Below are 22,870 nucleotides of genomic sequence, written 5' to 3' on the forward strand. Positions count from 1 at the left end.
AAGTTCTCCATAATTTGATATATTTCCTTCCTCTTCTATAAATAAATTCACATATAATGATTTGTTATGAGTACATTTTAAAATTTGCATCTATGGCTTATCGTACACATCATTTTACAATGTGCTTTTGTCATTTAACATGTTTTTCTGCTGTCTTCATTGATACACATTGAATGTGTTTTTTTCACTTTCCTTCAGATATCTACATCTATTGTATGACTATACTGTGTTATCTATTTCCCTATTCATGGGAATTTGGGGTTTTTTGATTTGTTTGTTTTGGTACCAGGGATTGAACTCAAGATTTTTCCTGCCAGGCAGGCACTGTGCCACTGAGCTACATCCCCAGCCCAACAATGAATTTCTTTATATATATATTTCTTAGTTGGCAGCCATGAGAGTTTCTCTAGAGATATATCACAAATGATTAATTAGAGAGTATGCACATTTTCATCTTTACTATACATTCCCAAATTTCTCTCCAAAGAGATTTACCAATATACAGTCCCTCTGAAGGTGGTGGACTAATTTCTATTTAGATGCGTATGATTATAAGTTTGTCATCATGTTTCCATGGCTGATCTTCTTGTGCATTCTTTATGGATACCTCTTTTGTGTCTGCCCTTGGAGCATAGCATAAGCTTGCCATGTGCTCTGGAGAGATCTTCTGTACATTGTGCGAGCTTTATGCATGTACTTAGATGATTACTGGTAAAAATTGTTTCACTGCACCTAAGGTAACTCTATATTCACCTCCAAGACAGATTTTTAGTCTCATCTTCCATTTTGATCTTCAAATGAAAAATTGAGTCCCAAAGAAGTTGAAGCAAAGCCCATTGCCTCAAAGTTGAGTTTGTAGTCCTTTACAAGTAGGTAGGCTGGGCCTAAGAGTTTAGAAAATCAGAAGTGGGTTTGGGCCCCCTTCTCTTCTGTGATGGCAGCCCCTGTATCCCCTATAGCCCCTGTAGCCACTTATTTACCAGACTTGATGGGCCTCGTTGACATTCCAGGCCCATATTTCAGAATCCTGAAATTCTAAGCTACACTGATACAACAATCCTTGTAGAAATCCCCTGAGCATAGATGGGTTAAAAGTTTGACTGGGTGTAACCACTGCCTAAACTAAAGTGGTATCTAAGACGTAGCACTGTGGAGGAATGCAGTCCTGAGCTGGTGTGGTAGCTTGGCCCCACATCTATCCAGGGACCCAGGGTATTGGCTTGTTGCTCTGTCCCACCTAGGATGTTTCTCAGGTGTCATAGTCCAAATGGCTCAACATCATGTCCTCCATCCAGGTAGCAGGAGTTGTGTGGGACAGAGAGTGATGGGAGGAAAATCATCCCCCTTCCCATAAGAACATTAACCAGAAAGTACATGCTTCGTTTCTGCTTATATCATGTGGAGAATCTGTAACTATATGTCAAGAAAGGCTGAGAACATAGTTATTAATCTGGGTGGCCAGGTACCTAGATAAATTTGGGGAGTTCTGTTACCACAAGAGAAAGAGGGAAAATGAATATTCAGTGACACAGCCCTTTCAGAGGAGCCTAGCTGCAGAAATTACTTCCCACGATACAATAGTACACTCCCTGGGGCTGGGCTTGTTGTGTAAGAGAAAAACAAATAAATATTGGGTTTGTTAAAAATGCTATCAGGACTCTCTTCTGTTCCAGGGTCTACAGCAAAGAGGGGTAGGATGTCATAGTCAGCTACTCACCAAGAATTAGCACCCAAAATTTGTCCCCTCACCCTGCCCAAAACAGAATTTCCATCAAGTGGAAACATTAGTACGGTTTGCTGTTATGCAGTATTTAAGAACAAAATTTGAATGAGTGCTACTAGCACAAAGCAGGGTATGAACTTGAGTCCAAAGTCATAGACTAAACACAATTTTTCCAAAGTGTTTTTTCCTCCCTGCATTTTTTTTTAAAAAACATGGAACAAAATTTCAGTTGAAATAAGGCTATAGAGAAAAACTTTATTCCAAACCCTGAACTGTGTTTAAAAAACCTGGACTGTGGATCCAAAGTGGATCCACACTCCTCTTTTAGAATCTAACCTACACGTCATGGGCAGAGTTAACAATTTGCATTTGTGAAAATGCCCAGGTAATAATACCAAAAGATGTTAAATCAATTCAGGTTGTTGATTTTTCTCTGACAGGTTCTTTCTGGAATATGATTTAAGTTCCACGTCAGTGAGTTCAGTTTGGTATTTGTCAAGTATCTATTGTTTGTAAAGCAGGATGCTCAAGCCTCAGGGATATAAAACTGGGAGGGAAAAAAGGTTCCTTCCATTTAGTAGCTCAGTATCTAGTTAGGAAAGATGTAGTTACATAAGTTTAATAAAAGGCAAAGTGTGACACCTGTTATGAACATTCAAAGAGTTGGACGTGGACAGATAAAGGAGACAGACTCCTTCCAACTAGAATGACTGAGTACATGGGACTGGCACTAGATTCAGCTTCTGACTTCTGACAAAACCCACATTCCATTGTCTCTTGACAGAGGCCAGTCTCTTTTGCTGTCTGAGGCTAAGGATCGACTCAGGGACACTGGAGAATGCTGATTAGTTCCATCACTAATGTTGATTAGTGACGAGTGTTGAATCATGCTGACTAATGCGTTCTAAATGGATGAACTCAACAATAAAGGGAACATTGAGAGTCAAGAGTTCAGGTCTCAGATCTCATCGTGTGATGAAGTGCAAATCATTCCTCCTCTTAGTGCTCGCTCTCTTTTTTCGAGTCCAGTAAAGTCACCTTGGATACTAAGTGCCTTACAAACCTCAAAGGTAAACGAAATGCTTTTCACAACCACCAGGACAGGCTTATGCAACTTTAGGTTACTTGCAGTACACACAGAATCAGAAAACCCATCATAGGCTGTCCGCTGCCCATGCGACATGGCCATCTCCTCACACATGCCATGAGAGCAGACAAACGGTGAACTTCACTCACAAAAACTGACAAATAGAAGAGCTTTTGAAAAATCTTCCTATCCACCTACTGGGGTGTTTGAGTCTTTTGACAACAAACATCACCACAGAACCAAGGGCCTACGCTGCACACATAGCTCTTTCTCTCTTTTGACACCTCCCCAGTTATACTGCTTGAGAACCTGGCCTTCCATGTCCAGATGTTTACGGAATTCTGAAAGCCCCCCAAAGGGTCCAAGCTCTTTTGTTGCTGTCCAAATCATTTCCCACAGAGGCTGACCGATGTCCTGAAGGAGCCCTTCAATGGGGAGGATAAATGAAGGCAGATGAAGACATGACCCCCTGAGGCTCGCCCACAGCCACTCTAACAAAGGGACTGAGGGGCAACCTTGTAAGGAGTGTTTTGGTCAGCAGCATCCCTATGAGAGGCCAAGTCTCCCCCACAGGGCTGCTTTCAATGGCTACCATCATAGTGGAAGTACGGGGCATTTGTTGAGGGCCGTGGTGTGCTAGGTATAGCACAAAACATCTAAATCATGGTCCCAGCCTTTGTGAGGGCTTTCTGGCTACAGATGGCAGCTGCCTTTCTCAGGAAACTTGGGGATTGTAGAGAAAGCCAAAGAGGGACTCCTGTGTCTCTGAATGACCTTTTCCCACCCAGTGCAGATAGACTTCCCCTTTGTCTGTAACTATCTGCAATCGGGCCAGTGCTGCAGCCCCTTATCCCAGCCCCCAGCCTGTACTGAGTTTCAGGGTGTATCCAGGGTGCAAAGCAGTTGGTTCTGTGGGTAACAGGTATGGGAGGGGACTGCCACTGTGGGAAAGTCTCATTTAGATTGCTGGTGAGAAATTAACGCGTTTTATGATGTTTTCAAAATAACTCTCCCCCCACCCCCCTTTTAGGCCAACACAAGCCATAGGGATACTGTGACCTTTGTCTACAGCTGATGGGGGCGTGATTTGTGAAATGAAACTGGACCATGCAGCTTGGAGGAAGGAAACGGAAGCCAAAATAATGGGGATTAATTAGTTGATTGCTGTTGAGATGGTAACAGATTTGCTCCTAGACCATTGAGCCAGCGATTTCAGACCTAGCAGGGAAGGTGAAGATGAAGAAGCCTTTGTTCAGATCTCTAGATGTATAGGGCTGAGGGCTTTGCTTCCATGGGTTGTCAACAGCCATAATAATAATAATTTGCACTTATATAGCACCTTTCAACTAGGCACCTCAAAGTGGTTTAACCACATTAATTAATTAAAGCCCATAATCCCCCTGGGGAGAGGAGGAGGAGGACTAACAAGATTTGTAATTACAGGAGGGAACATTTCCGAAGAAAGTATTGTCCACCAAATAAAAAGTGTGGGTGTAAAGGAATCGGGGTCTCCAAAGAGCAACTGATTCAGAAACTAAATCACTGAATGATGGGGATGTTGGGGGCAGGCATGGGTGTGGGGATCTGCTCTTGTGTCAGAGGGAGGTTGATGGCCTCAGAATTCACTGACAGGTTTAGATCCAGTGGAGTAGCAGAGCATGTATGGTATTAGTGGCATTTGGAAGGTCATTAGTAGGGCATAACTATTGTAGTGTAAATTCACATTTCTCTGGCATATTACGTATAGCCTTGCAAAACAAAGAGTGAGATTCATGCAGTATTAAATAAAGGATGAAATGACTTCTTTAGATTTAAAACCCAAAGCTGGCCACTCAATTAGCAAATAAATCAATTGGTGACCCATGGGATAATTTAGTCATTTCCAGTAGAACACCCAGCATTTCAGTGCCTCCTGCCCATAGGCTTTTGACCAAAGCTTCAGGCTGGTTGCAGTGCAAGTTCCTGGGACTTCAGCCCCTTCCAAGTCAGACATCAGCTCTCCCATCTTTCCCACTGGGATCCTCCTACCTAAGTTGTGAACCCAAACCATCTGCTGCAGAATCACTTTGTGCCTGCTCTTCCTTCAGAAATTTTAAGTGCCTTGGGAGTGAGAATCAAGTCAGGTTGTATTTTCTATCACTGCTCAACAGAGTGCTATATACAAAGTCAGTGCAGAGTGATGAAGATTGGTTGACTGTTTGAGTCCATTTTTAACAACTCAGTATTTGCCAAGCGCATACATACCAAATACTCAGGGGAAGCCTAAAAGTGATAGGGTGTGTGCCCCATCCTCAAGAACTGTACTACAGGGCCAGGGATTTAGCCCAGTGGTTCCACCACCTGTCTTGGAAGCACAAGGTCCCGAGTTTGATCCCGGGTACCAAAAAATAAAGAATGAAATATACTACACATGGACTCAAAAACAAGTAGCTATGATATAAAGCAGAATAAAGTAAAATAACAGGATAGATGCGCATCCAAGGCCCAAACTGCAAGGAGGGCAGGAAGAAGAACATCTCACTGGCCTGGAGCCAACCGGGGAAGGCATTCCTGGCAATGGCACATGTGCTGGGCATCAGAGGGAAGAAAGATTTGTGTAGGACTGGAAGTGGCAGGGACAGCAAATGCGTAACTTAAGGCTAAGGCCACATGTCTCTCTCTAATGGAGGTACGTTTTGAGAACTGTGGTCTTCCATAGACTGTGCCAGTAAAAAAACCAAGTTAAGTTTTGCAGCTGATTAAATATATATTTCCCATGAATTCTTATGACATAAACTGAGTCAAGGCTGGGGATTTAGCTCAGCGGTTCTGCCACCTGCCTCGCAAATGCAAGGACCCAAGTTCGATCCCTGGTACCAAAAAACAACAACAAAAAAGGGTAGATCCATAAATTGAGTCAAACGTGAAAGCATATCTGAGAATTTATCAGTGAGGTTCAGGGCATGCTATCCCAAAATATGGGAAAACAGCAAAGTCAGTGTCTTCTTCCCCTCTCCCCTGAATCAGATCATAAAATCTTCATTCCAGAGGTGCCCTCCCTATACCAGGAGAAAAAGAATGTCCTTATCTTGAAGACACAGGGAGGTAGAAAAGAATAGGAACAAACAGGACTTGCTAAATTCCCCCACTAGATCATACCCATTTATCTTCCAGTCATACTTCTACATGCTGTCCGGTCTTCAGCAAACCTAAGCATAAAAATGCACAGCCTGGCCTGTTTCTTTGAGTCTTCATTTATGAAGGCTCCCATGTCACATAAAACTTATGCCAAATAAATTTACATCCTTTTTCCTTGTTAATCTGTCTTTTGTTATAAAGGCCGTAGCAATGATCCTTGTAATAGGTGAGGCAAAGATAATATTTTTTCTCCCCTACAGTTTCTCATACCGAGTGAGCGATGGCTGAGACATCCCAGCCGCTCTGGAGCCCGTAGATAAGGTCTTAGGACAACTGGCAATAAGCCAGGGGAATAAATTCTTACCAAGGTCAGCTTTCTCCTTGACCTCTGTCCATAGTGCCCAGTCTGGAGAAGAAGATAAAAATTTCCTGTCCCTTCCTTTCCACATTCAGGAAAGAAATACTTGTTTGTGATTCTCTAGCTAAATTTGGCTTTGGGGTACCCACTCATTTCAAAGCCTTTCCCTCCCAAAGATAGCGCCTCTTTCCTTGTCTCATTTTTATTTAAAATTCGGCTTGTCTTTCCATCTGTCAGGACATATATCTTGTCAATTTGTGCATTTAGGCAGACATTTTTCAGGCTGCAGATCCCAAGCACGTGGCTGGCTCAAAATTGGTTTGCACCCCTTGGCGGTTAATGTACCTATTAGCCCCAGCTCTTGAGGTCTATCTGCATCTGTCTTTTGGCTGTCTTCTGGACTGCTGCTGTCTTTGGGAGTACTGCTGTCCTTTGGCTATCTTTGAGAGTACTTTGGGAGTCATGTAATGTCTTTTGTTTAAAAGAAGAAAACGGTATATAAATGTATACGCTTTGTTCTTATTAACCTGTGTTTTGTTTTTGTAATGGGAGGTTAGCCAGGAACCTTGTGATGGATGAGGAAAAGATGCTACTTTTTCTTCCCTACTTTGGGCAAGATATTGTTTATTCACTATAACTCAGTTTGGTTTCTTCCAACTTTCACTATTCATTTAAAAAAATAAAAAGTTTACATATTAAAATAGTCAAAAAAAATATCAAAATAAGAGGAATACATATCCTGATCCCACATGTCAAACATTCCTCCCTGAGACTCTTTTCATGACCTCAGGAAAGTGGAAGACAGTGCTCTACCCCCTCCCCCACCCCACCCCCATGGTTGACAAACCCACCCAGTCCTCCCCAGCTCTGAGCCCCACCCCAGGCTGTCAGCACAGCCCTGCTGCTTTCCAGCAATGAACAGCCCTGCTAGAGCCTAGCACATGACATGATCCTTCTTCCCTGACCCTTCCAGCAGTCTTGTAAGGTGAGTCTGCACAGTGTCCCTTCTTCACAATGAGGAACTGAGGCGGGAGGGGTTTGTTGTCTTGCTGGAAAGAGTGGAATGGGGATTTGAACCTGGACATTCCTGTTCTTTCTATGCCCATGTAATATTTTATTTCGCAGCTGTTGCAACCTGTCTTATCCATCTCAGTTCACTGAAGTTTAAGCACATGGTATAACACACAGCTGTACAGAAATTCTGTGGATATTCTCCAAATAATAGAATTACCAAGAATACTAGTGGTTGGATTTTGCATCCTGAGCAGCAACTGCAGAGAGCCTGAACAATGGGAATGAGAAAAAAGCAGAGAAGTTACTCCTCTCTTCTTCACTTTTGACCACTGTTAAAGATTGGGAGACATGCACAGGAATGTTGTCCCAGGGAGGATTTATAGGAAGGCAGACATAGGTGGTATTCATCCCCATGAGCTGAAGACCAGCCAGGCAGGTGCTGCCCGTGACATCTAGAGAGGCAAGTCATATTGCCAGATTAGTTTTATTGAAAGTGGTTAATAATACAATTCAGAGTTTTTGGCTTTTTGTGTTTTTATTCGTTGTGATACTAGGGGTCAAACCCAGGGTCTTGCAATTTAAAGGTATTTTTGAAGTGTGTGTGTGTGTGTGTTTGTGTGTGTGTGTAAATCCAACTTTGTCACCCTAATTATGCTAGACTCCTAACCATTCTATTGAGGTGCTCCAGTCCTGGGAAAGACTTGAAAGTATTTCTGGATTAACTCAGAGATGCTGAGCTCTGTGCAGACTGTTGTTTAAGTTGTATGTAGTAAGTAGTGCCAAGTTACTGCTCAGAAATAGGATTATAAAAGTTTGTCCAGCAAAATCAAGTTGCCATAAAAGAATTCTGCAAATGGAGGATAAGGTGTAATGAGGGAAAACCAAGTAAAAGAATGAAGTACAAAATATCTAATTCTGGCCTCAAAACTGTGGTCTTAGAACTATCCTGAAGCATTGTTGTTTTTTTTTTTCTCTGTGCCTGTGGAAGGTTCTTCCCACTTTATTCCACTAGAAAATTCAAAGATTTCTTTGGCTTAAATGGAAGGAAGGAACCCACCCCACTTCTCAGTTTCATATCCTAAATGTGAAAGAGAAAAATACTGCCTATTTCTCTGAAATTTAGTGAGGACAGGTCTCAGATGAAGCACAGTTTTTTCAGAACTCCAAATCGATCTGCAGAGAGAAAACCTATAAATCACTGCATATAAATCAGAAGAGATTTCATTTTGCTACTTGAAAACAACCCTTCAAATCTCAGTGACGTAAAGTCTGTATAAGTCCAAGAGCTCTACAAATACGCTGTTCTCCACGTGGTAACTCAGCATTGTGGTTCAGGGTTAACATTCACTTTCACCATTGCCACTTTAGAGGAGAAGAAAGGTTAAGAAAGAAAGCACGAGACTGACACACATCACTTCTCCCATGGCTACACATTCATGTAGCCATGCCTAACTCACGGGAAGCAAGAAAGGCCAAACTTCCCATATTGGGAAGGGAAGGAGAACTGAATATTACTGAACACTTGTAACCCTTCCCAGCAAGCTGGCAAATGCTTCGTTCTTTTTTTTTTTTTTTTTTTTTTTTTTTTTTTTTTTTTGTACTGGGGATTGAACTCAGGCCCTTGAGCTTGAGAGGCAAGCTGTGGTAGAACCACTGAGCCAAATCCCCAGCCCTATGCTTCATTCTTTTCAATCCACTTCTTATACGTACTTTTCCGTTGGATTACCTAGCATATATCAAAGTCCTGCAGGGCACTATTGAGGAAGGGAAACAAAATGGTTTTGCAGTCTATAAGTCCTTTTTTTTTTAAGCACTAGTTAACTCTGGATACTTTTCTCTTGGTTCTCTGAGATACTAATAACTCTGGAAAAAGATAATGGGTTGAAAGGAGCCACAGTCCAGTTGTAGTAATACATTTAAGATGGAACAGTTGGCTTTGAGTTGTGAGGAATCATCATGCTTTGTGTAGAAAGACTTCTAGAAATGTGCCCTTCTGCTTCCATTCTTCCCTTCTTACCAGGCATGATTCAAATTCCCAAGCCCTGCCACTTTTCCAGAAAGCATCTCTCACTGCAGCAGAGAGGTAGGGTGGGGGAGAAGGGGAGACTTTCCCTTCTTATTCTTCCAGTAATGAATTCCTGATCTGAGTGGGCTGCCTCCATGTGTTTTCAGTCAAGTGCTGATGGCAGCCTTGCTGGGGGACATTTTCAAGAGGCTGTGGACATAATAGATGAGGTCTTGTATTGACAAGAGCTACTCTTGGTTTTTCTTCCAGCTTAGCCCTCCTGAGTCCCAAAATCAGAGATGAGAAATGATTCATGAGATTTTGGTGAACCAACATGGCTGCCACACCTCATTGTTTTCTTTAGGGAAAAAGATATAGTTTGAAAGCTTTTTTTCAGAGAGATTTGTGATCTGGATTTTAGTAATTTAAAAGGGACTTTCTAAGACCAAACCAGTTCTTTGTAGATGCCACAACTTCCTTTCTTCAGGACCTACGCACAGTTTTGGCCTACTCTGATGTCCTCAGAACAAAGAGACAAATTAGGTTACACCATTTCCTGCCTGAAACCAAATCTCAAGTAGGCAAGCAGCTTCCAAGTCAGCTATAGTGGTAGGCCGTGTTTACTAAGAGAGTAGCCTGCTTGTTCTCCCCAAAGCAACTATCTACAAGAAACTTGTACAGCTTTTGGTTACAGTTGGACTCTTCACTGGGGAAAGGAGTCTGAATTACCTCTGGTAAAAGGTAGAATGTGTTGTGAGGGTATGAGTGACATGGGATTAGAAAGCCTTTTGGAGAGGAGGCTGTCCTGGGAATTCTTTACCTTGATATCACTGCATTTCTCTGCACATCTGCCCAAAACTACTCTTTCTTCCCGAAGACTTGTCCTGCATACTTTAAATTCTGGTTACTGAAAACCTTGGTTTACATATGGCTCCTGCTGGTGTCTCTAGCTCCTTTCAACTGCTGTCCCCTTTGGTTTTTTCCTTGTTTAAAATTACTAAGAGAGCACCTGATTGGCCCAGGGTTATCTTGTTGTTTTGTTTCAGACAGTGTCATTGGTCTGTAGCTAACCAACCAATTGTGGGGAAATCATTAAAATCAAGGCTCTGGAAGCAGCAGAAGGTATGTGTGTGCAAGACTGCTTCCATTAGAGGAATGTGAGAGGGCAAGACAATGATGAACTCTAGTGTGCACTATGTCCTCCAAGATTGCTGCAAAGATTCTTTTACTTCTTCCTCCCTTTCCTACTACTGTGGACCTGTCACAGCCTAGACATCTCCTATCACTTTTCCGTCCCTATCCCCTGATGTCAGTGTTGTATTACCCTGTTAAGGAGACTTGGGAGCTGAGATGGGGACATGGAAAATACTAGCAAAAAAAAAAAATAGTGCTCCTTTAAAGTTCCCAGCCACAGAGGTAGGGTACTGGTGAGTGGAATGGAAGGCTCTTGAGATTTGTTTAAGATTGAGGAGGGTGCGATATGGAAGGAAGGATGGCAATAAAACCTCAACTAAAGAAAATCCTGTTCTACTGTGAGACCAAGATATCTTTCCTCCTTCCAATACTTGGAGCAATTTCCCTTTCTCCAAAACCATTCATCATCAGAAGAGAAACTTTCCACTTCACTCCTCTCCCCACCCTCCTCTGTTCCCAGATACTTGACTAACAAATCCCAAGCAATTTACTTTCAAACTGATGCTTAGAACAAACACACTAGGACTAGGTTCTGTTAATTGTGTTCTCCCAAGATGCCCAGAGCCCTTCATCTGCAATTATTCATAAATCTTCATGACATTTTTGGAAGACTACTCATGCATAGTGTTGCCCCGTTTCAACTGATTTAGAGAAATTGTGTTCCATGTTACTTCAGACATCAACTAGAGGACTAGGGGAAGAGTTGAACTGTGGTACCAGGATTTCCCCTTTATTCACCAGATAACATTACCTGTATACCTCATCAAACATGTAGAAGCCCAATCCAAACCATCTCCTTTCAAATTGCAGTGCAGTATTTCTATATTCTTTTTAATGGACATGACACTATGAGTAAAGTAGAAGCAAATCTAAACAATTCCATTTCCCTGATTTTCCTGAGCTTTGAATATGTCAATGTTGATTAAAGCGTTGGTTAAATTTTCCCATGACGGACACGTTTATCTACTGACTGAAATTGCAGTGTTCCCCTTGGAGACTCTGATGGCAGAGAAGATAAGTCTGGCAGTATTTCTAAACCTGCTGCGGAGGGATTCTAGAGCCAATCCTTCTGGATAACTTCCAGATCGCTGCTCATTCCATTTAAAATCGGAGGATGATGTCTATTGCCATTGGCTGTCTTCTGGGGCCAGAGAACCCATCTGGGGTTTGCCCAGCCTCTCAGGCCAGCACCATCATCCAAACTCCACAGATATTCTCAATCTAACAGCTTGGAAGTAGACGCAGAATGAAGTAGAAGCCAGTTTGGCTTTCCCCCAGGTCTCTAGGCCCCTCCGGGATTAATCAGTAACCACCTATCTTTGTGTCAATACGTTAGCCTCTCTAACTAGAACACCTGGTGGAGACCCACAGGAAGGCTTAAAATGCAGCAAACTTTGTAGCAATTATGTTGCTTAAACTGGACTCAAATCTCCAGACAGAACAGCTTGCTATACCCAGCAAACTAGCCGGAGAGACCTATCGCTCTCAGTGTTCCTACTAATATTTTTTGCTAATATTTTCCATGCCCCCATCTCAGTTCCCAAGTCTTCTTATGCCATGAACTTGAAGCAACATTTCTTTGTGTCAGACAGATGTGAATTGAAATGGTCTGAGTTCGTCTTATTGGTAGAATTCTTTAGGGCGCCTTCTCCATCCTTTCCCCATCCTCAGAGCTCGTCCCAATGGTGGCATTCATACTGTTGAAGAAACCATAGCCTTCTTAACTGTCGTTCCTGACAGTTTGTCAAGGCCATTCACCCAGATGGCCCTAGGAGATGGTCTGTGCAGGGAAAGAGGTGGAGGGTGGTGGTGACACGTGGACAGAGGGCATGTGAAAAACAGTCCCCTGCTGTAGTCTGCTCAGCTGCCATAAAGAATACCACAGACTGTGTAGCTTGAACAGCAGACATTTATTTTCTCATTGTTCTGGAGACTAGAAGTCCAAGATCAAGGTGCCAACGGGTTTGGAGTTCTCTCAGGGGCTCATTCCTTGGCTTGTAGCTTTCCTCTGTACATGATCTCCTAGTGTCTCTTCCTGACCTTATAAAGGCACCAGTCTTATGGCATTAGGACCCCACCCTTAAGCCTGCATTTAACCTGATTTACCTGCTTTTTAAAAGCCCTATTTAAAAAAACATTAAAAAAATAAATAAAAGTCCTATCTTCAAATATAGCCACATGGGGTATTAGTGCTTCAACATGTAAATTTTCAGGGAAAATGCCCCGTTTTCCTCATCAGATCATTTCTCATCCTTTCACTCTACCCTTCTAATCTGAATGGGAGAAAAGTAGATGTTGGCCAAGAAATGTAGATGTGATTTGTGCCATCTGAGAATTGCTAAGGGAAAGAGCGTGCATAGATGGGAAGAGTAGAAAGGTGGATGATGGGTGGGTGCCTGAGTGAATGGTTGGCTGGATAGTCAGATGAATAAACGGAGACTTTTGGTAGTCTGGTGATAGCACCAGGGCAGAAAGTATATTCTGCTTCTTTGAGATTGTAGGCTTCCGTAGTTTAGGGCTTGCAAACTGAGATGCTCATGCTAGTGGGCAAAAAGAGGCAAAGTGCAATAACTGGGAGTTGTGGGGAATGACAAACTGGAGAGAGTGTGTCCTATAGCAGTAGGCAATAGTTGCAGATGAGCAAATCTGAGTCCATTTGCTCTAAGTCCTCTGAGTAGATCCCAGCCTTGGGCTCTGTGGCGTGCTAAATTCACTTACAGCAATAATCCTGCTGAAGCCAGAAGTGGTGGCTCACACCTGTAATCCCAGCACTGTGAGTCTGAGGCAGGAGGATGGTTAGCTCAAGCCCAGCATGGGCAGTTCAGTAACTTGGCAAAACTCTCAGTTTTCTCAACAACAGCAACAACAACAACAAAAAAAAAAACCTGCTGAGTCCATTTTTTAAAAATACCTACTCTTGATATCTGATCACTGTCCAGGTCTGATCAAATTTCTCCTCCCACATTCTCAACATTATCACTGTGGCCTGCCTTCAATGGGAATCCTCTCAAATCACTTCAGCCAGTATCCCTCTATCCTTGATGTTTCCGCTTAGTAACCTTTTTCATCCACTGACTTGCAGGTGTTCCATTCTTCCCTTGTGTGCTCAGAGTTGAACCTAGTCTCTCTCCACTACCACAAAATCCCTTCCCAGTGGCCCTTCTTTTTTTTTTTTTGAGACAGTGTCTCATTATGTAGTTGAAACTGACCTAGAACTCACTATGTAGCCCAGGCCGGTCTCGAACTCACAGTCAGTGATCCTCCTGCCTCAGCCTCCCCCCGAGTGCTGGGATTACGGGTGTGTGCCACCACGCCTGGCTCTCAGTGTCCCTTCTTAAACAGTCTTCCTTAATTTTTAACAAGTGTCATGAAAAAGTTTTCCTTAGCGTTCAGCTCCAACCAGTTGTTACCTTACAGGCTGTTACCAGAACTTCTGATTTTTCAAGGTAAGCCAGAAATCTGGATTCTTAGATGAACTCTTTCTTTAAAAACATCTTGAAATTCAAAAATTATAAAATGCCATACCATCCAAATAAACACATTTAAAGTCTGCACCCCAAGAGTTACCAGGTGAAAGACGTGTGTCGTATCATTGCGTGAACATGTAGGTATTTCAGAGTTCAGGCTTGTGGATAGATTCTCTGGGTTCATGTTCCAGTCTACCGCTCACTACCTTCATAGTCGCACAGATAACTCATAGAGTTGTTGGAAGGATGAAGTTAGCTAGTGTATGTTGGTACCAAAAACTGTACCTGCTGTCTGATAAGAAGACAATCACCTGTGAGCTGGTAGTACTAGCTAGTATCGTGAACCTCTTGTGTCCTCATCCATAACATGTCTTTCCTATCCTACAGGGCCAAAGAAGACTACATATGAAAGAGCTCAAAAATTATGCACATTGCTAATAAATATACGTGAGGAAAAGCTTTACCCAGTACATACCTGGGAATCACTAGGAAGAGGACACTTGTGGCTAGAACTGATCCTTTTCCTCCTAGAGTCATACGTTGCTTATTCTTAGAATTTGTTTTTCTTTTTTAATTATAAAAACTTTAAAGTTTCAGAGAAGTAGAGAAAATAGTGTAATGAACACCCAGGCACCTTTATCTAGAATTAGTGATTGTTAACTTTTGCCATATGCGCTCCACTCTGAGTTTTCTTGGAAAATAACTGAGATTGGAACATGGCAGCAATGTGGGAAGGAGAGGGGAGGACAGAGGCGTGACGGCATTGACCAGGAAAGCTGGGGGCTTTAACTACCTCAGCCACTATTTATGTTTTTTAAAAAGTGAGACCTAATCAGGTATGGGTGATTTCCCCATAGACAGCACCAGAGAGAAAGGACTTCTGTGCAGGATAGTTAGAGATAATACATTGTTATTGCCTTAAAGAAAGTGGTATAAACAGGATAACAAGTTATTTATTATTAAGATTTTAATTTACTGATTTTTGTTTGTTTGTTGATACAGTGTCTCGTTATATAGCTGGCCTTGAACTCACTATGTAGCCTAGGCTGGCCTTGAACTTCTGGCAATCTGCCTATTTACCCTCCCTGAAATGCTGGGATTACAGATATGCACCACCATGCCTGGCATACTGCTATCTTCTAAGATTTTAATTTTTTTTTGCAAAGAGAAAGTATTCATGTATTGCTCATGTAATTTAAAATTAAAATTTCCAGAGAGACTTTTGATGTAAAAATATCAGAACTTGCTGAAACTGGGAAGCCTGATAAAATCATGGTGACCAAAAAAAAAAAAAAGAAAGAAAGAAAGATTTTTGGAGCAGAAATACTGTGATTCAAAGAAAGTCTGTATGATTGTAAATGGTTCCTTTCTGGTAAACCATTTAAAACAATATCTAAACCTATTGCCCCATTTCTCAACTTCAGCTATTACTGAATTGAAATTCTAACATTTCTCCATGGAAAGGAAGGGTAAAAGCAACTAAGCTTTAAAATTCTATTATTCAGACTCCTCATTCATTTAAGCTGACATTCCTTCTCAATCGGGGAAAATCATCAAAGCTCTGTTGCATTGAGAACCTTGAATTCAGCAACAAAGAGTGTGGGGTATGAGGGAAAACAGGGCCAGGCGGGTGGAGAGCTACAAATGCCAGAGGAAGGAAGGGGAGGGGAAGAACCCAGGGGGAGGACAGAGGGGAGGAGTTAGAAAAGGCACAGGGAAGCAAGGAATGGAGGCTCAGCACTGCACACTGCCCCTGCTCTTTAATCAGCATGTAGAAGACACCAATGAGCGACTTTACATTCACAAGTTTTCTCCAGAGCAAGGCTGAAAAACCAAGGTAGAGCACAAGTCAGGCAACTGAGTGACTTAGAGAGCCATAGTCTCAAAATGAAATCATAAATTTGAAAAGATCTGGTGCAAAGGCCCTGAGTTGGAACAGGGAAGGAAAAATATTCCCTTTCTTTCTTCACTCAGGTGCCTCACAATCTCCTAAACAAAGGCACCTGATGGGTCACTCAGTGCCTGCCAGGAAGCCCATCCCACAGACCTTTTGGCCTGGGGCCCCAGCCCTGGCAAATGTCAGCTTCTGGCCAGGTTGCAGGTCTACACCAGGCACTAGCAGAATGCTCTCTCGCTGTGTATGCAATATGTCATGTGGGATGCGCCAGGTGAGATATACAGTATCGGTTCATGTTTGAAGTGTACAGCAAGGAAGGATCTTCTGAAATGTGAAGACATCTGCAAACTTTCACTGGCCACCTACAATTTATAACTAGAACATAATAAGAGTTATAAACCCAAGGGAAATTTTTTTTTTTTTTTTGGTACCTGGGATCGAACTCCAGTCCTTGTGCTTGCAAGGCAGGTGGCGGAACCACCGAGCTAACTCCCAGCCCAGAATATCATTTTTTAAAAATGTGTAACCCCTTCTCCCCCCAGTACTGGGGACAGAACCTGTGGCCTTCACATTGAGCTACATCCCTAGCCTTTTGTTTTGTTTTGTTTTTGTACCAGGTGTCGAACTCAGGACCTTATGCTTAGAAGATAGGCACAGTGCCATTGAGTTAAATCTGGGACCTTGTTTTGTTTCTTTAATTTTGAGACACTTTCTTGCTAAATTGCTAAAGCTGCCCAGGCTGTGCTTGAATTTATGATCCTCTGCCTCAGCCTTCTGGATTGAATATGCAACTTTAATAAATAAAATATCAATTTAAAAAATCCCAAAGTAGTACCTAGTCCCAGATGGTCTTTCCTTTGTACCAAAACAGTCCTCGAGGGCATGAGAAACCCACATGGGCACTGTTCGCTAATAGCCCCTACTGTCTGGCAATGCCTCTGAGACCAAGTCCTGGGGCTGTAGGAACGCAACACTCTGCCCACCACTTTCCTACTCTGGGCCTTCCAAGAATGCCAGCAGCCTCACCACAAAACAGTTTGCCCGTGCATAATATGGAAATAGAAATCACCTGCCTAGTCTTCGTGCCAAGAGGACTGGAAGGGTGACAGCGCAGATAAATGGGTATTTTTCCACCTGTACCCGCCGGCCGAGCCTGGGTTCCTTCCACAGCCATTCTCCAGTTTTAAGATGTAAATCTGATGCTGACATTCCTCTGCTCCAGGTGACAACCTTTTCACTCACGCTGCAAGCAAAGCCCTTTCCTTGGCCTGCAAAGCCCAGGCACCCAGTGCACCCCACCCCACACAACCACTGCATCTACACTGGCCCCTTGCTCTCCCGGTTACCAGGCTCACCTCCGGCCCTCCCCGCACTTCTGAATCCTTGCCTGGGCTGCTTCCTTACCTCCTGCCCTCAAGATATTGGAGTGATTCCATTACCTCCAAGCGTCTGCTGAAATGTCATCGCCGTGAGACCTGCCCTCTGTAAAAATGAACGCAATTTCCTTACCCCATCCTGCTTTCTGTTTATGGTCCCAAAGCACATATCACCACACAATGTACTAAACATCACACCACTGTGTTTACCATTCACTGCATGTCTTCCCTGCTGTAATATGAGCTCTGGAGGACAGGCATCTTGGTTTCAGTGATGTGTCCTGGGCCCCAATAGCAGGGTCAAGCACATTCATGACACTCCATAAATAAGTTGGATTTATCTTAAAAGTCTAAGATATAAAACTGATTTTTAAAAAGAAGACACTCCATTGAGGGAAAATATGAGCTCAAAATCTTCCCCCCACCCAAGCAGGCTCTCTATGGATAAACACTGTCTCCAAGGAACAACCTTGTCAACAAATGTTTAAAACCTGTTAGCATTTGTTTTCATGTGTGAAGCCAGTTTTGCAGCTATCAGGTGCTGCAGAATGTCAGTTCCAGTGGGTCACACATAACAGATGCCCAGGAGACAGATAGTAAGAGGAAGGGAACTAATATTTGTTGAGCAGCTACTGTTTGCTAGGTAATGTCTGTTCCAGTTGCGCTAGGTAACTGATCACATGAAACTGTCATTGGCTCTCTAGTGCCTCGTTCCAGGCCTGGCACTTATTAGGTGCTTTAATCAATGCTCACTATGTCATTAATAACCCTCTGAGGCAGATGCTATACCCTCATCTTGGAAGGCCCAAGGCTTCACTTCCAGTAGTTTGCTTCATGTCCTGCAACTCTTGGGTGGCAGCGCCAGAATTAAGTAATCCTCAGGCAAGTCCTGTCACTCTTGTTCTGAGAGCCATCAGAACATGAGACGAGGGGTACTCTTTCTCTACCTGCCCTCACCTACTTCGTTGTGCAGTTGGCTAATCTGGAGGGGTCGCCTGCCACCTTCTGATTAATGGCTCTGCCTTTCCCACCCTCCCTGCTGGATAACCCTGGAGTTGCAGCAATTCGTCTGGAATCATAAATCAAGTTCTAAAAGAAACTGCAGCTTTGTGCTCAGAATCTCCTTTGACTTCAGATTCTTTGTGAAGTTTCTTTGCTCATGAGTAGAATGATAGGTTTGTCAAGACTCTCTCTTTAAGAAAAATCTGGACATCATCTGCTAGCTTCCCCCGCCCTCTCCAAAAACACACCACTTGTGAGTCCACTCAATGTAGCTAGAATTCTCCTCCAGGATCTCACGCTCAGTTTGCACTCTGGCCATGCTAAGGAAAAGCTGCAATTCTGTTGCCACTCAACATAGATAGAAAAGATTTATAATTAGTGTTTTCATTGTGCTTTCTGTGTGCCCACTGTTGACTGGGATTTGTTTTTGTAAGCGTTGCCCAACTGTCAAATGCCAGCTCTTTAACCACATGGGTATGAAACAACCCAGTACATGGCCCAGACCTGTTTCATGGATGCTGAGGGGCAGCCTTGTGGCTCTAGTTACCAGAACTCTATTCCTAGGAGAAAGCATCACCACAAATGTAATGCTTTGCAAGGGAGGTGCTCTTCTCGGGAACTGGGGAGTTTGCTTCAGGGTCACCTTTAAAGGCAATGATGGGCTCTACATGTCAGACTCATTTTCTCTTTCTGAGTGCTTTTTGTTTCATCTAGAACTAACTGTGACCTTTAGAATCAGTTCTCCTCAGTGACTCCATCCTGAGGTTTCACGTTCAGATTCTAGGTTGGAGAGGTTTGGAGTTCGATTGTGTGTCAGAGATGGCCAGTTCCGTAAGTTTTGCCCTCTTAGCAAGACACAGGGCAGTTCCTTAGTTGAATGGTGCTGTCCTATGTACTGGAGGACATTTGTTCATCCTTCTAGCCTCATCCAGAAGATTCCAGGTTCATTCTCCATTACTAGCAGCCAGAGGTTGCTGCAGGTGATATTCCATGCACCCCCAGTTGAAGGTACCAGAGATGCTGTCTCTGAAGGATTGGGGCAAATATCAGTAAGCTCTGCCTTTGGGGAGAGGTTAGTCCACCTCCAGAAGCACCTGTCCTCTCTGTAAGCTGCTTCCTATCCATGTTGGCTTTGGTGACTTTTGTTTGCCGGAATTCCAATCTGGCCTTAATGAACATTTCTTTTCGCCTCCAGTTTCTCCCATGTAGAATGGGGCAGTGAAGAAGCGAGGAGGGAATACTGAAATGCTCCCTGGGCCCCTCTCCTTCTAAGAAGAGTGCTACTCTCTGAATGATGTTGAACTCTTTTTCAAGTTAGTGATTGGGAGAGTTTACTAAATATAGGTTCCAAGGCTGGGGATTTAGCTCAGTGGTTCCAAAGTCTGCCTTGCAAGCACAAGGTCCCGAGTTCGATTCCCGGTACCAAAAAAAACAACCCCAAAACCAGGAACTAAATAAAGGTTCCAAAGCCCAATAGCAGAACTTGGGGAAAAAGATAGAAACAGAGGCAGAAATAAACAGAATCACCAGGACCTAAACATTGGGCTGCAACCATGAGTCCTCTCTCCCTCCACACCTTACATGTGTTGTGATTTGCCCATAGATCCCTGAGTACTGCACATCTGTCCTACAAGGCACAGTGCATTCTCTCTGATGTCTAGAAATGTCAGCGTTCTCTGCAAGGTGAGTGGCCAGAGTCAAGGCAGGAATTTCTATACCTCTGCAGACCCTGGGAGAGTTCTCTAAAGAACCCTCCAGAGAGGCTGTTGGCTGAATCCAGGTGTCTGCTTCTTATTGCAGTTTCCCTGCTGCTTGTTCTCTCAGGCATGATCATACACATGCCAATGCCTGAGTGCATTGCTGCCCCCCTTGCTGGAGAGTGCTCTCTGCAGCTCTCAGCGCATCCTGTTTGTTCAGACCCTTTTTCCATGGAGCAACTGGGAGAGAGGATTGCTCTGAATGCCTTTGCTTTTGCCAGGTCCTGGCCCACCTGCTTACACTCAATAGCTGGAAATGGTAAGGATGTCCGATGGCAGAGGGCTCTTGTTTTAAGGTCTGCATGCCAGGAAGGCAGGGGGCTCGATCTCCTCCTCCAGGCTGCTCTGGAGGGAGCAGGATGCTTTGGTAGAAAAAGCAAACAGTGGGACTGAAGGGAAGTTCATTTGAAAAGGAACTCAGAGCACAGTCACCAAAGGGCATCCAAGCTGGGCCTCTGTGGACAGAAGAGTGGGGCATAGACTCCTTACTCTCTCTGCACACCTCCAGATGGGAAATGTTTAGTTACCACAACCCTCTGCCCAGGGGGCCAGGAGGGGCAACCTATCCCTCCTGCTTTTCTTGTAGAAGTATGGCCTCTGCACTGTCGGTTAAGTGAAGTGAATAACCACCTACCTCTGCCACAGTGGCAAATTCAGCAGCATACGAGCTTCCTAGCGTCCTCAGCCTTGACACATTGCTCCTTTCCAAAAAAGAGCAGTACTCTATCCCAGGGGCTCAAAAGTCATTGGGAACATTTCCACAGAGAGGCTTCCCTGCCAAGTTTGAGAAGGAAAATATCACTGGTCTGGTTAAAGTCTCCTGTGTGCTCCTACACCTTGTCCTTCCACCTCAGCATCTACCTCCCCCCATGGTAACGTTCAGTCATTCCACGGGATTTCCTAGTTATATATATTTTGGTGATGTTCCCTTCTTTGTGGCAGTTGGTTAACCTTTTCTATATTGTTTTGCAGTAGTGGGGATTGAACTCAGGCCTTACACATGATAGGCAAGCTCTGTATCATGCGGCTGTATCCCCGCTGTTTCACCATCTGAACCTCACTGTCTTCATCTATGTAAACAGGGCTATCAAGATTAAAGGAAATGATTTATGATAAATATTTGGCTATGGTTCTTATGAAAAGGAAAAAGCAGAAAGAATTGGGTTAAATGCAAAGGCCTTGCTGCCATGGCCCTGACTTGCTGGGACAGCCTTCTCACCTCTCTGTAGTGCTGTTCCCCAGATAGGCCACCTGTTTTCATGCCCCTGGGGGTGGTGGATGGCATCTTCACCCATGCATTGCTTTTGCCCTGAATCCATCTTCCTTAGACACTGAGCTCAAATGTCCCTACTCTGAAAGGCCTTTCGCAAGGCCCCAAGCCGTGAGTCCCAAGGGCTGCCGTGGCCAGTGCCTCTGTCTGAGCATTGCATTATGATCATGACACTCTTGCTGTACCTGTCTGGCCTAGGTGGCAGGGGCAGACACTGGGCGTACTCTGTCTGGCAAGTGATCTAGCCCACTGCCCACAGGAACAAGGCAGGCCCATGTTTAGTGCACAAGTGAACTAGTGCGCAATGAAGGACAGTTTAGTTGACAGACTTCAACTTTCAGTTACCATGGGACTATCTCCATGTCCTCAGCTCTCCTTCTAGACATTTTCTCTCTCTGTTCTGGAAGGACAAACTTCTCACATGAAAGGAAAAACAGAAGGGGAGCATAAACTTTCTTCTCTCCCAAACAACCTTAAACAATAGTTTCCCAAGAAAACCCTGGGTTTTCTTTTCCATGTGTGGACCTAGAGCATTGTTCTCCAGGTTTCTTGCCACTTGTGTCCTTTTTCCTCTTTAATCCGATGGAGAAATGCATAAACCTGTTCCTCTTGCCAGGAAATCCACCATACTGCCCCAGAGACAAAAGGTTGGGAAACAGTAGTCTGGCTATTCAGGTGTTCTCACCCACACCCATCGTTCCCATCTAGGAGGATTGCTTGCTGTGGTGCAGACTCAGGTTTGGTCATGGAATCTGAGGGGATGTGTCTCAGAAGGGGATCATGAGCAAGCCCAACAGTAATCCTCTCAGTAAATATTCTGACATATGGCACTGAACATAGACGCACAGGTCTGCCCGGGAAGGAATTATGAATTGGAACCCAGAGCAGGGGCTGGGAAGCATGCATGGAACATATAGGTCCACATGGGTTTTTATTATCCTCCTCTTTCTCTTTTTCAACATTTTTTTTAATTGAGTTTATTGGTACAATCTAGGTATACAGTACAATTACATTCATCATTGGGATTCTGTACCTTTACATAATAGGTCTTGATTCTCATTTTTTCCCCTTGTCCCTGCCCTCCCTTCACCCTTTCCTCCCCTCCCCGTTTCCAAACACTTTATTTCCACTTTTTCAGTTTCTAATATTTTTTTCCATTTTTTCAGTTTCTCATATTTTTTTCCTCTCCTTTATTACCTTTCCCCCACCCTTCCCACTTTCCCTACCCCTTTAGCCCTTTACTTCCTATTTCACATTATTAATTATCTCATTAGGATCCTGTGTACTATTGTAGTTTTTCACACCAAAGAAACTATTCGGTATTTCAGTTAAAGAAATCTCTGTATGAACATTAAAAATAGGGAATCCTAAAATAAAACTAAAAAGGAAAGTAAAAGAGAAAAGGCAATGATGTAACATTAAAATAATCCTTAATTCTGGAGATGAAAATGGTCCCTGAACATATTTAAATTGCTTCTCGCTCTTATAGTCTTATCTTATTCTTTTTTTCATTATTTAGAGAATACTTTATTAGTTTCTGTAATCAAACCCATGTAGATATGACCTTACATATTTAGTATGATGTGTTACCCCTGTACACATG

The 22,870-nt window shown here is 43.4% G+C and overlaps 1 protein-coding gene and 1 long non-coding RNA gene across 3 annotated transcripts in view; one reads left to right on the forward strand and one right to left on the reverse strand.

The window, feature by feature from the left end:
- Nucleotides 1-22,870, forward strand: part of Rad51b (RAD51 paralog B) — a 756,475-nt gene that overhangs the window by 559,888 nt on the left and 173,717 nt on the right. The window lies entirely within an intron of this gene.
- The window catches only part of LOC104877053, an 11,081-nt gene continuing 4,881 nt past the window's right edge, over nt 16,671-22,870 (reverse strand). The window contains exons 2-3 of the long non-coding RNA XR_784498.2: nt 20,632-20,771; nt 16,671-17,344 (exon numbers count right to left, since the gene is read on the reverse strand). This is a non-coding gene — a long non-coding RNA (uncharacterized LOC104877053). The remainder of the gene's footprint in view (nt 17,345-20,631; nt 20,772-22,870) is intronic.

The sequence above is a fragment of the Fukomys damarensis genome, unplaced genomic scaffold, assembly GCF_012274545.1.
Source record: "Fukomys damarensis isolate Sample0158 unplaced genomic scaffold, DMR_v1.0_HiC HiC_scaffold_21, whole genome shotgun sequence".
Classification (NCBI taxonomy): Eukaryota; Metazoa; Chordata; class Mammalia; order Rodentia; family Bathyergidae; genus Fukomys; species Fukomys damarensis.